Below are 15695 nucleotides of genomic sequence, written 5' to 3'. Positions count from 1 at the left end.
TCCAGACTGGCCAACAGCCTGTATCCACAGGCTGTGAGGCTCCTGAACTCTCTGCCCCCCTCTCACGGACAATAACCATATCCAACTTCTTAATAGCAATGAACTGGTCTGCATTGGTGCATCATATCTTTATTCTCTTCCCCCTCCTGCCCCCCCCCCCCCCCCTCTTTCTTAAATAGATAACTATCATATCTGATATCATATCTCACAGTACAATAATATTGAATGGGTTGCATTGTTGTATTTTGTCATGTTTCTCAGGTCTTTGTCTGAATTTCTACGAACATTATTGCTAAGGATTGTCTTATTGCATTGGAGTCACACTGGGTTAAATATGTACACTTGGGTTTTAAGGGGTATTTATTATTTTCTTCTTTTTTTTGGGTTGTATGGAAGCCCCAAACGCAATTTCATTGTTCTTGACAATGACAATAAATAAATAAATACTAATACTAAATACTAAATACTAAAATAGTGATATACAGTTGGGGAAACAGTTGTTTGATCCCCTGCTGAATTTGTATGTTTGCTGAGTTCCAAAGAAATGAAATAACTTTTATATACGTAGTGTGTTTTAAGGGATTTTAATGGTTAATATTCTGTCTCTCTACATTAAAATGAAACTACCATAAAAACTAGATTCTGTGAGTAAATGTATTAATTCAGCAGGAGACCAAATAATTATTTCCCCCACCCTAAATATATTCTATTTTTCTGAGGGTACAGTGTTTAAGTTTCCTTAAGTGCACCAAAGGAAACACAAAGTTTAATTTGGATTTGAAAATGGCTGCAGTTATGGAAGGCGTTTCCACTGGTGTGTTTTTAGAAAGTGCTGTCCATCTCATATCTATTTCCTACTTCCAACATGCAGAAAAAGAACTTACCAGTCCAACAAGACAGCCTTGTTCACATAGGAGGGATTAAGCCTATTATAGTAAAAATAAGTGGACAGATGTCCCACCTCCCACCTTATGACAGCTGTGATTGAGTCTGGTGTCGATTAACTCATTCTGGGTTTTTTGTATAACTGTCTCACCTGTGTCTCTTCTGTTCTGCAGTATACAGAGTATTTCACTGACAAACACAAACACCCAGCGGTTTAGCAAAAAATGTTGAGGACAGGACATAAACAGGCAATTCTGCAGACACACAATTTCACTAAGCTCTCATTTGAAATCAGTCCACAGACTGGCAGAAACACAGTCTTTGTTTTCTCACAGCCACTCCTTTCTTACAAGTTCATTTTAAAGAGCGTCAGTCTAAACAAATGTCTGTGTTCCAAGTGTCAGTTAAACTGTACACAACATGGTATGAAATTACAGTGAAGTAGATTCAATTTATTATGAATCTAATCATAAGGATAACATCAGTTTAATGCAAAGCTGGGAAACAAGTGGCATCCACCTGTCATTGATCCCTGAGGTCATCATCTTTTGGTATACTAAAATTTACCAGTTACTATTTTATTTCTGCTTTTTTTTTTTTTTAATTAGATTTTAACTTATGGATCTTATAATTTTACTATGCTACTGGTGCATTTCTTTTTGTTGACAAAGTGAATATTTTTAATAGTCACTTGCTATATCTTGTGTACATCTTATGGTCATAGAGCCATCAGCCCGATTAGATATTAACAGTCACATAGCAACAACTCAGTGCATTTAGTCATGTATACATGGTCAAGACAATCTGCTGAAGTTCAAACTAAGCATCAGAATGAGGAAGAAAGGTTATTTGAGTCATAGTTGTTGGTGCCAGACGGACTTATCGGAGTATCTCAGAAACTGCTGATCTGCTGGGATTTTTCCCACAAAATCATCTCTAGGCTGGTCAAAAAAAAAAAAAAAAATCCAGTGAGTGTCAGTTCTCTGGGTGAAAATGCCTTGTTGTCAGAGGTCAGAAGAGAATACCAGACTGCTTCATCCTGATAGGAAGGCAACAGTAACTCATACAACCACTCATAACATGTAAGGCATGCAGAGGAGCATCTCTCATTGCACACATTGAACCTACAAGCAAATGAACTACAACAGAAGAAAATCAATCCGAGTGCCATTCCTGTCAGCTAAGAACAGCAAAGCAGAGCTCACACGGGAGCACAATAATTGGACAACAGACTGGAAAAACGTTGCCTAAGGAGTCTTGATTTCTGCTATGACATCTGGGTGTTATGGCCAGAATTTGGCATAAACAACATGGAAACAATGATTTATCCTGCCTTGTATCAACAGTTCAGACTGGTGGTGGACCAAAATCTCTGAGAAATGTTTTCAGACCTTGTTGAATGTGTTCAGTTTCAAGAGAAAAACAGGACTGAACTGGGTACGAGCAAAGTTAGTTAATAAAGTTTAGTGGTTCTGAATCTCTGTGGTAGTTTATACTTTTTGAATTGCATTGTACTTCCAACTTAAATGAAATGAACCATTTAAATATTATTTTGCTTGCTTGCTCAGTGGAAAAGATAAGGTTACATACATTATTATGTTGTGGTTTTGTGCTGTATAAATAAATAAACAACTTTTTAATGAAGAAGATGTTATGAAGGTAAAATTATAAATGTTTTGTGCGACTGTTATTAAAAATGTTGTTGAAATGTACATTTAAGTTATAATTACAGGTATTTTCTTCACATTGAAGATAAAGATACTCAATTACCCAGGTGTCAGGCTACCCCCACTGACACGTGCTTTACCATTCTTGTACCATTCTTGTTATTCACTTACAAAAAGCACATTTAAGTGCAGACTGTTTCTCACACCAGGATGATTTTTGCAGAAAGCATTGTCTTTTGATTTGACTTGCACAGGTGCTTCTGTGAGTATCAACACAGTGACAATGGTAGAACAGATCTGTTCAGCTTTGAGTTTAATGCTCAGCCAGGGGTATTTGTTGTCTGTCAAAAGGCTGAAACCACATGAGGAAAACAGTAGAATTCACTTCCACACTTAGAGGTAAAACAGTTTATTGTACTTGGGTAGGCTGGCTCAGCAGAAGCAGAGATGTGCTTCTATATTTATTCCAAATCAGGGAGGTGTTCTGGTAATGTTTTATCAATAATACAAATCCCCTTGTTGCTCTCTATGTCAGCCAACAGTCTCGCTCTGTGCACACTGAGGGGAAGGCTGATTAAGGTTTCTTTGCACGTGTGGAAATACAGTTCAGCCTAGCTTGTCTGAGGTTGACAAGGAATATCAGTTAGTGCCTTAACTAGGTCAGGTTGTGCATTAAAGCTGCTGTAGGTTCTTACCGAAAGGGATGCAGCTTTTTCTGCAGCAAAGTGTGTGTGTGTGTGTGTGTGTGTGTGTGTGTGTGTGTGTGTGTGTGTGTGTGTGTGTGTGTGTGTTTTGCTGGTAGATCTTGTGGGATTCAGTATAATATAATGATAAAAAAACAATTCCCATCTCTTAAGTACTTCTCCACTTTCAAATGACTTATTCAGACCTTGTTTTATTCATTATATGCTAAACTCAATTTTCCCCTCCCAGTGGTATTTACACACTGAACATTTTTGCCATCTTTCTGCCAATAATTTACTGGACGATTCAACTCAAACAAATACAAAATCAACACAAACTGCTGTAAACACCATGACGTGAAATAGATGCTAATCAGCATAAAGCTTGAGCTGTGTTTCTAAGGAGAGATTGCAAAGCAGGATTTACATCTGCCGTTATGTGCGTATACTCCCATGAATACCTGGGTGCATCCATGTTTAATCTTCATGTGCACATGAATCCATCTAACACTTGCTTCTTCTGGGTCACAGTTGGAGTTGTGATCTCTGTTGTGGTGAAAAATGGTTCTAATTCTTGTATTTCCCATGTACTTTCCTTGCTCATCGTCTTCTTACAGGTGTTCTTACAGCAGATCATCCGCTTCCACTGCACTGCACTGAACTTGCTCATATGTATCCCAAATCTTGGGAACGGGATTTAATTGTGAATTTGCTAGCTGTTTTTAAACACCGTGGCATTAACTAAAACTTTCACCATCTGGGGGCAGCATTTCACCAGGGACTGTGTGAGGTATTTTATTTTTAATTGTTTTGTTTTTTATTTATTTAACACTTATTTCTTTCAAGCTCCACCCCCATTTCTTCAAAAGAATTTCCTTCCCCATACCACCCACGATGTGTTGTTAGTTGACTTGCTACAGTATCTTGTGGTAGAAAGTGGTACTACATGAAAGTGTGGCTCGGCCCTGTTGTAACTTTAATGTGTATATCTTCAACCAAATACACTGATGTTTGGACATGAGTGGTTATTTCAGAGTAGTTTAAAATAATTATCTTTAAGGTCCTTTTTTCTACTTATTAATAATAATGGCTGTTCAAAAGAAGAATAACATGCAATAACATATTTCACGATGGGCAATATCGCCTCAAAATGAGATAAAGAAAATTTGCAGTACTGAAATTTCATGATGTAGAAAAAAGGAAAAAGCTGAATGTTTTATTGATGCTCGGAGTTCGCAGGCAGCAGCGTTTATGAGTAAATAAAGGGCATTTTCTGTCCTTCTTTTCCAATACGCTTCTGTCACTGGTGACAGTAACTCATTTAAAGTGGGATTTATATTGATACAAGGAGCCAGCACCAGCAGCAATATTGTGCAACATTAGTGACATCGCATTATATCCAGTGACACAACATAAGTCAGTGTACGCACAAAAAGTGCCTAGGTAGTGTTGACTCTGGGAATTTTAAGCAACAGTACAATGATCCTACTACTATTAAACAGTTTAACACTAACTTAACCCTTTAACTCTTCAGGAGCCGGCACAACATTGTCACATAATAAAACAGAAACATATTCCACCGTGTTACTTCATCAGTAATTTCCACCCACTGTTTGCTCTTCCAGTCATATGGAATCGAGCTTGTGAGTGCTCCAGTAATGCTCAGTGATGTGCATCTTTTGGGTTGGGTTGCCAGCTGCTAGTATCTCCTCCCTCGTAGCCTGGGTGTACTGAATGGTGTGTTTTTGGCTCAAGTGGGGAAGCAAGTTTGTTGTTTTCACCTTTAGCAGGAACAGCTTTCTTGTGTATTGTTGGAGGTTGTTAAAGTAGCTCCCTTTTTAAACAATAGCAGTTTAGATACTATATCGTCATTGCATGCTGACATACGGCTCTCGCTCTCAGACATGCTTGTGCTTGCTTTATTGTTGCATAAACTACAGAAGTAAATGCAACGTGGCTCAGTCAAACAGGGCTCTTTTGAGGTTGAAATGTCCAGCCTCAATCTACCACGCTTAAAGCCATCTGCGCCAGAGAAACAGTATCATGACTGGTCATGCCCTTTGTCCCTAACTTCCAAACAAGCTGGGATTTGCTAAAACAAATGCTGCTGAGAAAGGCTGATTCTTCTTACAGATTTTCACCAGCTCATTAAATGGCCAGTATCACCAGCTGTTTTCACTCCTGATAAGCATGTGGGAGTGTTTCTGCTTTGAAATGGCATTAGTCTCCATTAGGAAGTATATTCAGTTCAACCTTCAACTGAGCATGTGAGTCTAAGACCCATCTTTCTAATTTCCCTTGCCTGGTTTTTTAACTTGTGGTTTTCCCTACTCTTTACTTTTATTGTTTTTTTATGGTGTTTAGTTTGGCATTGGTTGGGTTTAGTTAAAATAAACTACTTGTTTATGGTTTGAAAGAGCTTAAACTAAACCTTTCATACGTAAATCATTTTACAATAACAATTACAACTGGACTTGTTCACATAATTTTCTTTACATGTCTGCATAATCTGCTTTGCTGTGTTTATCATTGATTGGAATTTATGATAACAGTCTACTGCATCTGTTCATTGGTAACAGACTGAGGGTGCTAGCAATGTGTCTGATTAAAACATTGATAATGGCTGATGGCCAAATTTTTTGAAGCCAATTTTATTGTCTGTTATGCTTTACCTAGAGCATTTGTTTTCATCTCGCCTTTGTAATACCAACAAATAAGGGATATTTCATTTCTAATTACGTGTTTTTCTTCTTCTCCTTGGCTCCAGTGTACAAGTGTATCCAGTACCATCTTTGCAAAAACTGGTGACAAAAATTCTGTCCCAGCCAAAATAAATTGTGACCCACTTTCATATGAATAGTATAAACATGAATGACAGTTCCATTACTGGGATTATCAGTGATCTAATCATCAAAGATATAAAATTAAAACCGTTATTAAGCCATGATCTCTATTACAGCATCCCATAAAGCTTCATATGGTATTCTGTATCAATTTATAGTGGTGTTATTTAAAGCACACATACATAATCTTTTCCCGTTGTCATTTAATGCTGTGGAAACCCTAATGTAGCATGAAAAATGAGCCATTTAAAAAGCCTACAAGTCACAGAGTCCCTGCACTGGCTTTTTTCTCAAACGCTTCCAAGAAAGCTGTCGAAAGCTGTCTGAAGTTTCTGTGTTTGGGTCAGAACACTGCAGGTTTCAAGATGTTAATGCCAGCTTGCACATTCTGTACTAAAACCTTGACATCTGCCCAGCGTACGCAGAGTCCTGCCCCTCAGGAAGTGAGATGGGCTAGAGCCAGTCTGGTGCTATCTGGATATCCTCTCTCTTATCTACCACTTCCAGCATGTTTGGTACTGGATCTGTGCTGCTGCTCACATGATGGTGTTTTGCTATCAGGAAACTTTCGTTATGGAGCCCAGAGGGAGAAAAAGGGTTCGATACGTTTAGAAGAGTTTATTTTTGAAAGAGGATTATTATATGGGTCAGGATGGTAGATGCTACCCCACCATGACCTCAACCATTTAGAAACACACATCCTCCGCAATTACTTTATCCACTTGTTTGTCTGTCTGGTGGTCAACAGCTTCTGGCATATTTTGAAGAAGTTATTGCAAGATTTAATTTGACTTGTTTCATTCCTCCATGGGGCATATCACTCTGACTTGATTAGATGAAATATACCGTGTCAGATTTACTATTGCACTAATTGTAATCCTCTTGTGTGATTATACTCGTATGAATACTTTCTCTTTGTATTCTTTTGGAAGTTTTTTCTTCTCTTAAAAAAGTTGAGCCGGGTTCGTGTCCTGAGCCTCTAAGTCCCTTTGAGTCATGTTTAATATTGGACCATATGAATAAACTTGACTTTACTTGGAATTCCAGATCAAGGCGTGTTTCATAGTTTGTTTTTGAGTCCACTTTCTGCCTAGCTGTCAAAACTTGCCTAAGAGGATTAATCCAGCAGACCTCGCTCTTTCATAACAAGTCACCCACCCCTGTCCTTGTGACTTCAAGCCTCTCGCTGTCATCATATCTTAATTATGATTTTTGGGTGATTGGCTTTCTCCTAATGAGGAGGAGCAGAATAAATTAATTTCATCAGAATGGTGCCGTGATCCTCTGTCATATTCCTGCACGTGCTTTACCAACATGCTCAGACTGAAGCCTGTCATTGTAGGCTCTTTTTTTTTTTTTTTTTTTTTTAAACATTTTTTGTGCAGGGTACTGAATTGCCTCCTTGGTAGATATCGCTTTTAATTTAAATAACTGGACTGTTTACAACCTACATTTAAAGTAAATTTGATGGTAACCGTTACAACCTAAACACCTGTTTCCTTAATAAGATTCCACTCTCTGTTTTGTAAAGCCACATTTCTGAAACATAAACTTAGTGCTTGAGGGGATATGGAAATGACAGGCTGTTTGTTATTCCATTCACCACTGTTATTCAGTATAATACACACTGTGGGAAGCCAGAAAGGTGAGAAAGTATTGCTGAAGAAAATCCATTTTGCATTAATCCTCAGCTGGAGAGGGGATAAATTTGATCATGTCACCTTTGTTTTTGCTGAGATGGAAATGGCAACATGGAGAAGGGAAGGATTAGATTTTAAGAGAGGAGAGAGGGCTTGGATTTTGAGTTTTGAATCTAAGAGAAGACACACATCTCTTTTTCGTCTCTGAAACTTTTCCTTATCTAAACTAGTGCAGGTTTTCATGATGAAGTTTTTGTTTTTGTTTCTCTGTATGCCAAAAATGGACTTTTCCTGATACATTGTGATAGAACGGTGGACTTGCAGTACTAAGAAATACATAGAGGTTTCTGGCAGAACTTCACATGCCACCAGTGTGCATAGATGAGAGCAATAAGTCAAACTCTGCACTTTTAGTGTGAGATTTTTCATGTGACATCAATCAGTCATTATGAAACATTATAGACAACTTATCAGATAAAATGACTGTAAAGTATGCTTATCAACTACAAGTATAGTTGTTGGTGTCCTTCTAGGTGGTCATATAGTTTCAGATAATGAAATGCATAAAATCTATTACTTAAAATATAAATAAATATACCTTTGGTCTGTATATATTGGGTGATACCAATTTATGCCCCAAATATGGTATTACCTGTAACTGTGAAACCACCCACAACAGATAGAAAACCACTAATCAAGAAATTGAATCAATGTTGAGATTTAGTTACAAAGTCAAAAGCTAAAAAAAAGACATTGCGTTTCACTGAAGGTACATACAGTGGGGCAAAAAAGTATTTAGTCAGCCACCGATTGTGCAAGTTCCCCCACCTAAAATGATGACAGAGGTCAGTAATTTGCACCAGAGGTACACTTCAACTGTGAGAGACAGAATGTGAAAAAAAAATCCATGAATCCACATGGTAGGATTTGTAAAGTAAATCAGGGTGGAAAATAAGTATTTGGTCAATAACAAAAATACAACTCAATACTTTGTAACATAACCTTTGTTGGCAATAACAGAGGTCAAACGTTTACTATAGGTCTTTACCAGGTTTGCACACACAGTAGCTGGTATTTTGGCCCAGTCCTCCATGCAGATCTTCTCGAGAGCAGTGATGTTTTGGGGCTGTCGCCGAGCAACACGGACTTTCAACTCCCGCCACAGATTTTCTATGGGGTTGAGGTCTGGAGACTGGCTAGGCCACTCCAGGACTTTCAAATGCTTCTTACGGAGCCACTCCTTTGTTGCCCGGGCGGTGTGTTTTGGATCATTGTCATGTTGGAAGACCCAGCCTCGTTTCATCTTCAAAGTTCTCACTGATGGAAGGAGGTTTTGGCTCAAAATCTCACGATACATGGCCCCATTCATTCTGTCCTTAACACGGATCAGTCGTCCTGTCCCCTTGGCAGAAAAACAGCCCCATAGCATGATGTTTCCACCCCCATGCTTCACAGTAGGTATGGTGTTCTTGGGATGCAACTCAGTATTCTTCTTCCTCCAAACACGACGAGTTGAGTTTATACCAAAAAGTTCTACTTTGGTTTCATCTGACCACATGACATTCTCCCAATCCTCTGCTGTATCATCCATGTGCTCTCTGGCAAACTTCAGACGGGCCTGGACATGCACTGGCTTCAGCAGCGGAACACGTCTGGCACTGCGGGATTTGATTCCCCGCCGTTGTAGTGTGTTACTGATGGTGACCTTTGTTACTTTGGTCCCAGCTCTCTGCAGGTCATTCACCAGCTCCCCCCGTGTGGTTCTGGGATCTTTGCTCACCGTTCTCATGATCATTTTGACCCCACGGGATGAGATCTTGCGTGGAGCCCCAGATCGAGGGAGATTATCAGTGGTCTTGTATGTCTTCCATTTTCTGATGATTGCTCCCACAGTTGATTTTTTCACACCAAGCTGCTTGCCTATTGTAGATTCACTCTTCCCAGTCTGGTGCAGGTCTACAATACTTTTCCTGGTGTCCTTCGAAAGCTCTTTGGTCTTGGCCATGGCGGAGTTTGGAGTCTGACTGTTTGAGGCTGTGGACAGGTGTCTTTTATACAGATGATGAGTTCAAACAGGTGCCATTCATACAGGTAACGAGTGGGGGACAGAAAAGCTTCTTACAGAAGACGTTACAGGTCTGTGAGAGCCAGAGATTTTCCTTGTTTGAGGTGACCAAATACTTATTTTCCACCCTGATTTACGAATAAATTCTTTACAAATCCTACCATGTGAATTCATGGATTTTTTTTTCACATTCTGTCTCTCACAGTTGAAGTGTACCTCTGGTGCAAATTACTGACCTCTGTCATCATTTTAGGTGGGGGAACTTGCACAATCGGTGGCTGACTAAATACCTTTTTGCCCCACTGTATGAATAAAATCATATATAATGTCTTTCTTTTTGATATATTTAATGCATTTAATGTATTTCTTTTGCTTTATTCTTTTACTTTACAGTAGAGATGCACCAATTGGAATTTTCTTGACCCATTCCATTGTTTTGTAAGTTTAACCTGCCAGTACCACTTTTTGCACATTTTGATTTTCTTTGTATATAAAACTGATAGCATATACAAACAAAAAATGTACTTTTCTTCAATGCAAAATATTTTCATAATAAATGTAATGATTAAACTTTATAAACCAGAGTAAGCTACAGGATCTCTCGCTTAAATAATCAAAAATGAAGTGCTCTGCTGCTGATAAGAGGTACAGTTAATTAACTGACAGTGAGCTGCTGTGCTCCCACCTTTGCCTGGCATATTTTACCTTGCCAAAAAAAAAAGCAGTTACATCACTTTCTGTTATGTTTATAACTTCAACAGATAAAAGACAATAACCCTTTTCTTTTTTCACTCATCTCTGTAGTTTCCCTCGTAAATTCTTTGATCCATTGCTCATACCGAGGCTTCTGGTTTTTGGCTGCCTCTGTGCTATGGATAGTTTTATCTTTATCCACTTTGCTTTTGTTAGCTTACTTCAAAAGTCCAAGTTCTGTCAACATGGGTAACAGTTCATCACCTGTAGCTCACATTACCTGTGGTGTACCACAAGGTTGGACTTGAAGCCCTTTTTTATTTTCTATTTATATATACATAGCAGGGCAGCACGGTGGCACGGTGGTTAGCACTGTTGCCGCACAGCAAGAAGGTCCTGAGTTCAATTCCAACATCAGGCCGGGGTCTTTCTGTGTGGAGTTTGCATGTTCTCCCCGTGTTTGCGTGGGTTCCCTCCGGGTACTCCGGCTTCCTCCCACCGTCCAAAGACATGCAGCTTGAGGGGATAGGTTAATTGGAAAATCCAAATTGCCATTGTGTGAATGGTGTGAATGTGCGAGTGAATGTGAGTGCGAATGGTTGTCTGTCCCTGTGTGTTGGCCCTGCGACAGACTGGCGACCTGTCCAGGGTGTACCCCGCCTCTCGCCCTATGACAGCTGGGATAGGCTCCAGCGGCCCCCGCGACCCTGAAAAGGATAAGCGGAAGCAAATGGATGGATATACATAGCATACATACGATGCAAAGATATATGTACTGCTGAAACATAATAATACTAAAAGCTTAGCTGCTCTTTTTGACTATATGGTCTCAATAGCTGGACAGTGTAAAATTTCCTCTCACTAAATGTGCCGAAATGAGAAATCTTATCGTTCAATGTTCCAAACTACATTAACTATTTGAAATTTATTTTGTTTTATCGTGTCTATGATATGGCTTCTTTATCTTCTCACATATTTACAAATTAAGGTCAGAAGTCTAGCAAGAAGGTTGCTCTAAACATATTATTAGTGTTGCTCGAGGTCTGACCTCATACAGTACGCTGACTATTGTATCATCTGTGTTGCCAGAAATGCCTCACATGCTGACTTTAAAATTGCAAAACCTGTATTTCCATATCCAGCAGTGTATATATCAACAAAATCTCACAGGGGGAAGTCACCTAGCTCAAATTAATGCAACACCTTCCACAGTCTGTGCCCTTTAAATCTATCTCTGAATGTCATTTCCCCACAAATTCCTCAGGCACTTTTATGATAACTATGCATTACTACAGGCTAACACATAATAGAAAACTTTGGCCCTCATTTATCAAATGTGCAGACAGCACACTTTAATCTCGAGTGTGTCCTTTCTGAAGTGCTAATTTGAACTCTGATATCATGCTGAAAAATGTCACAGTACAGTGAAGGTTTGATAGAATCTCCACTTCTGTGATAAAATGTAAAAACAAGATTCACTTTAGAAGAAACTTGGGATTGCAGATCTTATAAAGGCAAAGCAGACGTGGCGTTCTAGTAAATGGGCTCAGCTGTCATATGGCTTTTGGTTTCTGAGTGCCACACAAGCATATCATTGATTTTTCCCTGGTTTTTTCAACATTGCATTTTTGAGAGTGATTGATCAGTGTGTTTGTTTGCTTTCTTTAAGCCATTAATAAACACTGAAGGCCCACAAATCTCTATAGCTGGGACGGTGCTGTAAATCCAATAGTCTGAATGAATAAAAATAGTTTAAGGTATTGGACATGAGACCAGGCTCATGGTGCTTGATTACACCATGAGCTAAGTCTGCACCTCATTCATCAAGCACGAACTAATGTAATAAAAATATATTTCACCCACTTTTTCAGTTATATCCTTATTGACTGATTGCAGTGTTTGTTCTCATTATTATTAGTATTTTTTACACCCCAGGGGTTGCTTATTGCCGTCCACCTACCAATAAATTACTGTGAAGAGCCTCTGTATGACTTGGATGATTTCAACACAGTGAGAAAAGCAGTCTTAAACGCTTTAGTCTATAAATTGCTTTTCTTAGATTGTTTTAATACACAACATGTAGATGGACAAGGAAGAAATATATACAGTGGGGCAAAAAAGTATTTAGTCAGCCACCGATTGTGCAAGTTCCCCCACCTAAAATGATGACAGAGGTCAGTAATTTGCACCAGAGGTACACTTCAACTGTGAGAGACAGAATGTGAAAAAAAAATCCATGAATCCACATGGTAGGATTTGTAAAGAATTTATTCGTAAATCAGGGTGGAAAATAAGTATTTGGTCAATAACAAAAATACAACTCAATACTTTGTAACATAACCTTTGTTGGCAATAACAGAGGTCAAACGTTTACTATAGGTCTTTACCAGGTTTGCACACACAGTAGCTGGTATTTTGGCCCAGTCCTCCATGCAGATCTTCTCGAGAGCAGTGATGTTTTGGGGCTGTCGCCGAGCAACACGGACTTTCAACTCCCGCCACAGATTTTCTATGGGGTTGAGGTCTGGAGACTGGCTAGGCCACTCCAGGACTTTCAAATGCTTCTTACGGAGCCACTCCTTTGTTGCCCGGGCGGTGTGTTTTGGATCATTGTCATGTTGGAAGACCCAGCCTCGTCTCATCTTCAAAGTTCTCACTGATGGAAGGAGGTTTTGGCTCAAAATCTCACGATACATGGCCCCATTCATTCTGTCCTTAACACGGATCAGTCGTCCTGTCCCCTTGGCAGAAAAACAGCCCCATAGCATGATGTTTCCACCCCCATGCTTCACAGTAGGTATGGTGTTCTTGGGATGCAACTCAGTATTCTTCTTCCTCCAAACACGACGAGTTGAGTTTATACCAAAAAGTTCTACTTTGGTTTCATCTGACCACATGACATTCTCCCAATCCTCTGCTGTATCATCCATGTGCTCTCTGGCAAACTTCAGACGGGCCTGGACATGCACTGGCTTCAGCAGCGGAACACGTCTGGCACTGCGGGATTTGATTCCCTGCCGTTGTAGTGTGTTACTGATGGTGACCTTTGTTACTTTGGTCCCAGCTCTCTGCAGGTCATTCACCAGGTCCCCCCGTGTGGTTCTGGGATCTTTGCTCACCGTTCTCATGATCATTTTGACCCCACGGGATGAGATCTTGCGTGGAGCCCCAGATCAAGGGAGATTATCAGTGGTCTTGTATGTCTTCCATTTTCTGATGATCGCTCCCACAGTTGATTTTTTCACACCAAGCTGCTTGCCTATTGTAGATTCACTCTTCCCAGTCTGGTGCAGGTCTACAATACTTTTCCTGGTGTCCTTCGAAAGCTCCTTGGTCTTGGCCATGGCGGAGTTTGGAGTCTGACTGTTTGAGGCTGTGGACAGGTGTCTTTTATACAGATGATGAGTTCAAACAGGTGCCATTCATACAGGTAACGAGTGGGGGACAGAAAAGCTTCTTACAGAAGACGTTACAGGTCTGTGAGAGCCAGAGATTTTCCTTGTTTGAGGTGACCAAATACTTATTTTCCACCCTGATTTACGAATAAATTCTTTACAAATCCTACCATGTGAATTCATGGATTTTTTTTTCACGTTCTGTCTCTCACAGTTGAAGTGTACCTCTGGTCCAAATTACTGACCTCTGTCATCATTTTAAGTGGGGGAACTTGCACAATCGGTGGCTGACTAAATACTTTTTTGCCCCACTGTAGATGTCTGCTTAATGTAATCACTGCAGAGTGCAGACGGGTATCATTCATCTTTAAAGGGTTAGTTTGTTATGAGTGTATTTTTCATCTTTTTTTTCTTACTGGCTGTAAAGTTGGCTAAAAACTCGATACTTTGTTTTCTTTAACTCAGACTGGGATTGTTGTAGAAGGTTTGAAGTTGGAGATTGTGCTACTTGTAAAGACAAAACTTGCATCAGAGTGTATAAAATGGGTTCAGCCATCATACAGCTTTCGTTTTCTGATTGCCAGATCAGTGCAGCATTGATTTTTTTTTTTCTTACTTTTTATTTTTGAGAGTGAGTGATCAATGTGTTTGCCTTCTTTAAACCATTGATAAACACCAAAGACCAACAAATCTCTACAGCTGGGTCGGTGCTGTAAATCCAGTAGTCTGAATGAATAAAAATACTTTATAGGATTGGAAATGAGAAATGAGACAAAATCCAAGGTGCTTGATTGCACTGGAAGCTAAGTCAGCACCTATAATAACTATGCTTGTACAGTCTATGTATGCACTGATTGTATTATTTATATATTTTTTTTCATTTATGACTTTTCCCCTGACTGCTCACAATGGTCTTTTGGACAATCACAGTACATGCATTTTTCTTACTTATCAAGGGTATTGGAAGGATTTGCATTGGATGTGTGCAGCCTAAGTTTAAACTTGTCCTTCTTCCTCCATGGCTTTGTATTAATGTAGACAACCACTCATGTCAGCCGCTCGTGCATGTGTGTTTTGTTTAATTGAAAGGGTTGCATGCTAAGTTGTCAGCTAGGTAACTTAAAGAATTGAGGATCACCTGGATACGGGGAAAGAGTCTTAGATGCAAAGATATGGACTTCTGCTTGATGTAATCAGAGAGTAGACCTGCAGGAATAATCTTTCATCTCTGAAAGCTTGAGTCTTAAGTGGTTTTTTTCTTATTTCTTTCTATTTACAGATGATGCAGCACTAATGAGCAGCCATCAGCCTTTAGATGAGTGACTCACAACAAAAACACCTGAACATCAATAGTCTACAGTAACAGTAAGAAACATTATCAGCTATCTTCCGAGCTGTCTTTGAAGTTATAATTATGTGTCGTCATGGTTATACAGCATGCTTCAATCCTCTTCCTTTGAGATCCTGCTAATGCACGTGCTTATTGTTCTGAACAGTGAATATCACTGTGACTGTGGGAGACGGTAGATGGCATATGGTAGCAATCACACCTACAGCTCTGACACATAATTCAGCTGTGTATATTCTCGTCATGGTTCCGCTGCTTTGTGATAAACGCAGACAGGAGTGAGGCGACAGTCCGATGCCATGTTCTTTTATCTTTCTTAAAAAAATGTATTTATGCTCACCGGTGACATTTTGATTCTTTTTTCCTTTAGAAGCACATCTTTCAAATTCAAGCAGTGCTGGAAAATATTATAGAATGATATACATTGTTATGTTGCTGTCCATATATTCTAGGTCAGTGGTTCCCAGAAGTTTTTG

At 39.4% G+C, this 15695-nt stretch overlaps 1 protein-coding gene across 5 annotated transcripts in view; it reads left to right on the top strand.

Moving 5' to 3' along the window:
- LOC147312002 (PTB domain-containing engulfment adapter protein 1) overlaps nt 1–15695 on the top strand; it is a 93876-nt gene that overhangs the window by 26863 nt on the left and 51318 nt on the right. Inside the window, exons 1-2 of one of the 5 annotated variants that reach the window (XM_086266792.1) lie at nt 5435–5502; nt 15151–15236. The exons of 2 other annotated variants lie outside the window; for them this stretch is intronic. The gene's annotated coding sequence lies outside the window, so the exon portion shown is untranslated. Of the gene's footprint in view, nt 1–5434; nt 5503–15150; nt 15237–15695 lie in introns of those variants that run through there. 2 more of the 5 variants (XM_086266791.1, XM_086266795.1) reach the window with 2 other exon arrangements.

Source organism: Aulonocara sp. 'chitande type north' Nkhata Bay, linkage group LG16 (genome assembly GCF_057382095.1).
Source record: "Aulonocara sp. 'chitande type north' Nkhata Bay isolate Kocher_YH1m ecotype deep benthic linkage group LG16, A_spYH_male_GT1.1, whole genome shotgun sequence".
In the NCBI taxonomy this organism is placed as follows: domain Eukaryota; kingdom Metazoa; phylum Chordata; class Actinopteri; order Cichliformes; family Cichlidae; genus Aulonocara; species Aulonocara sp. 'chitande type north' Nkhata Bay.
This window is presented reverse-complemented; position numbering and strand designations above follow the sequence as displayed.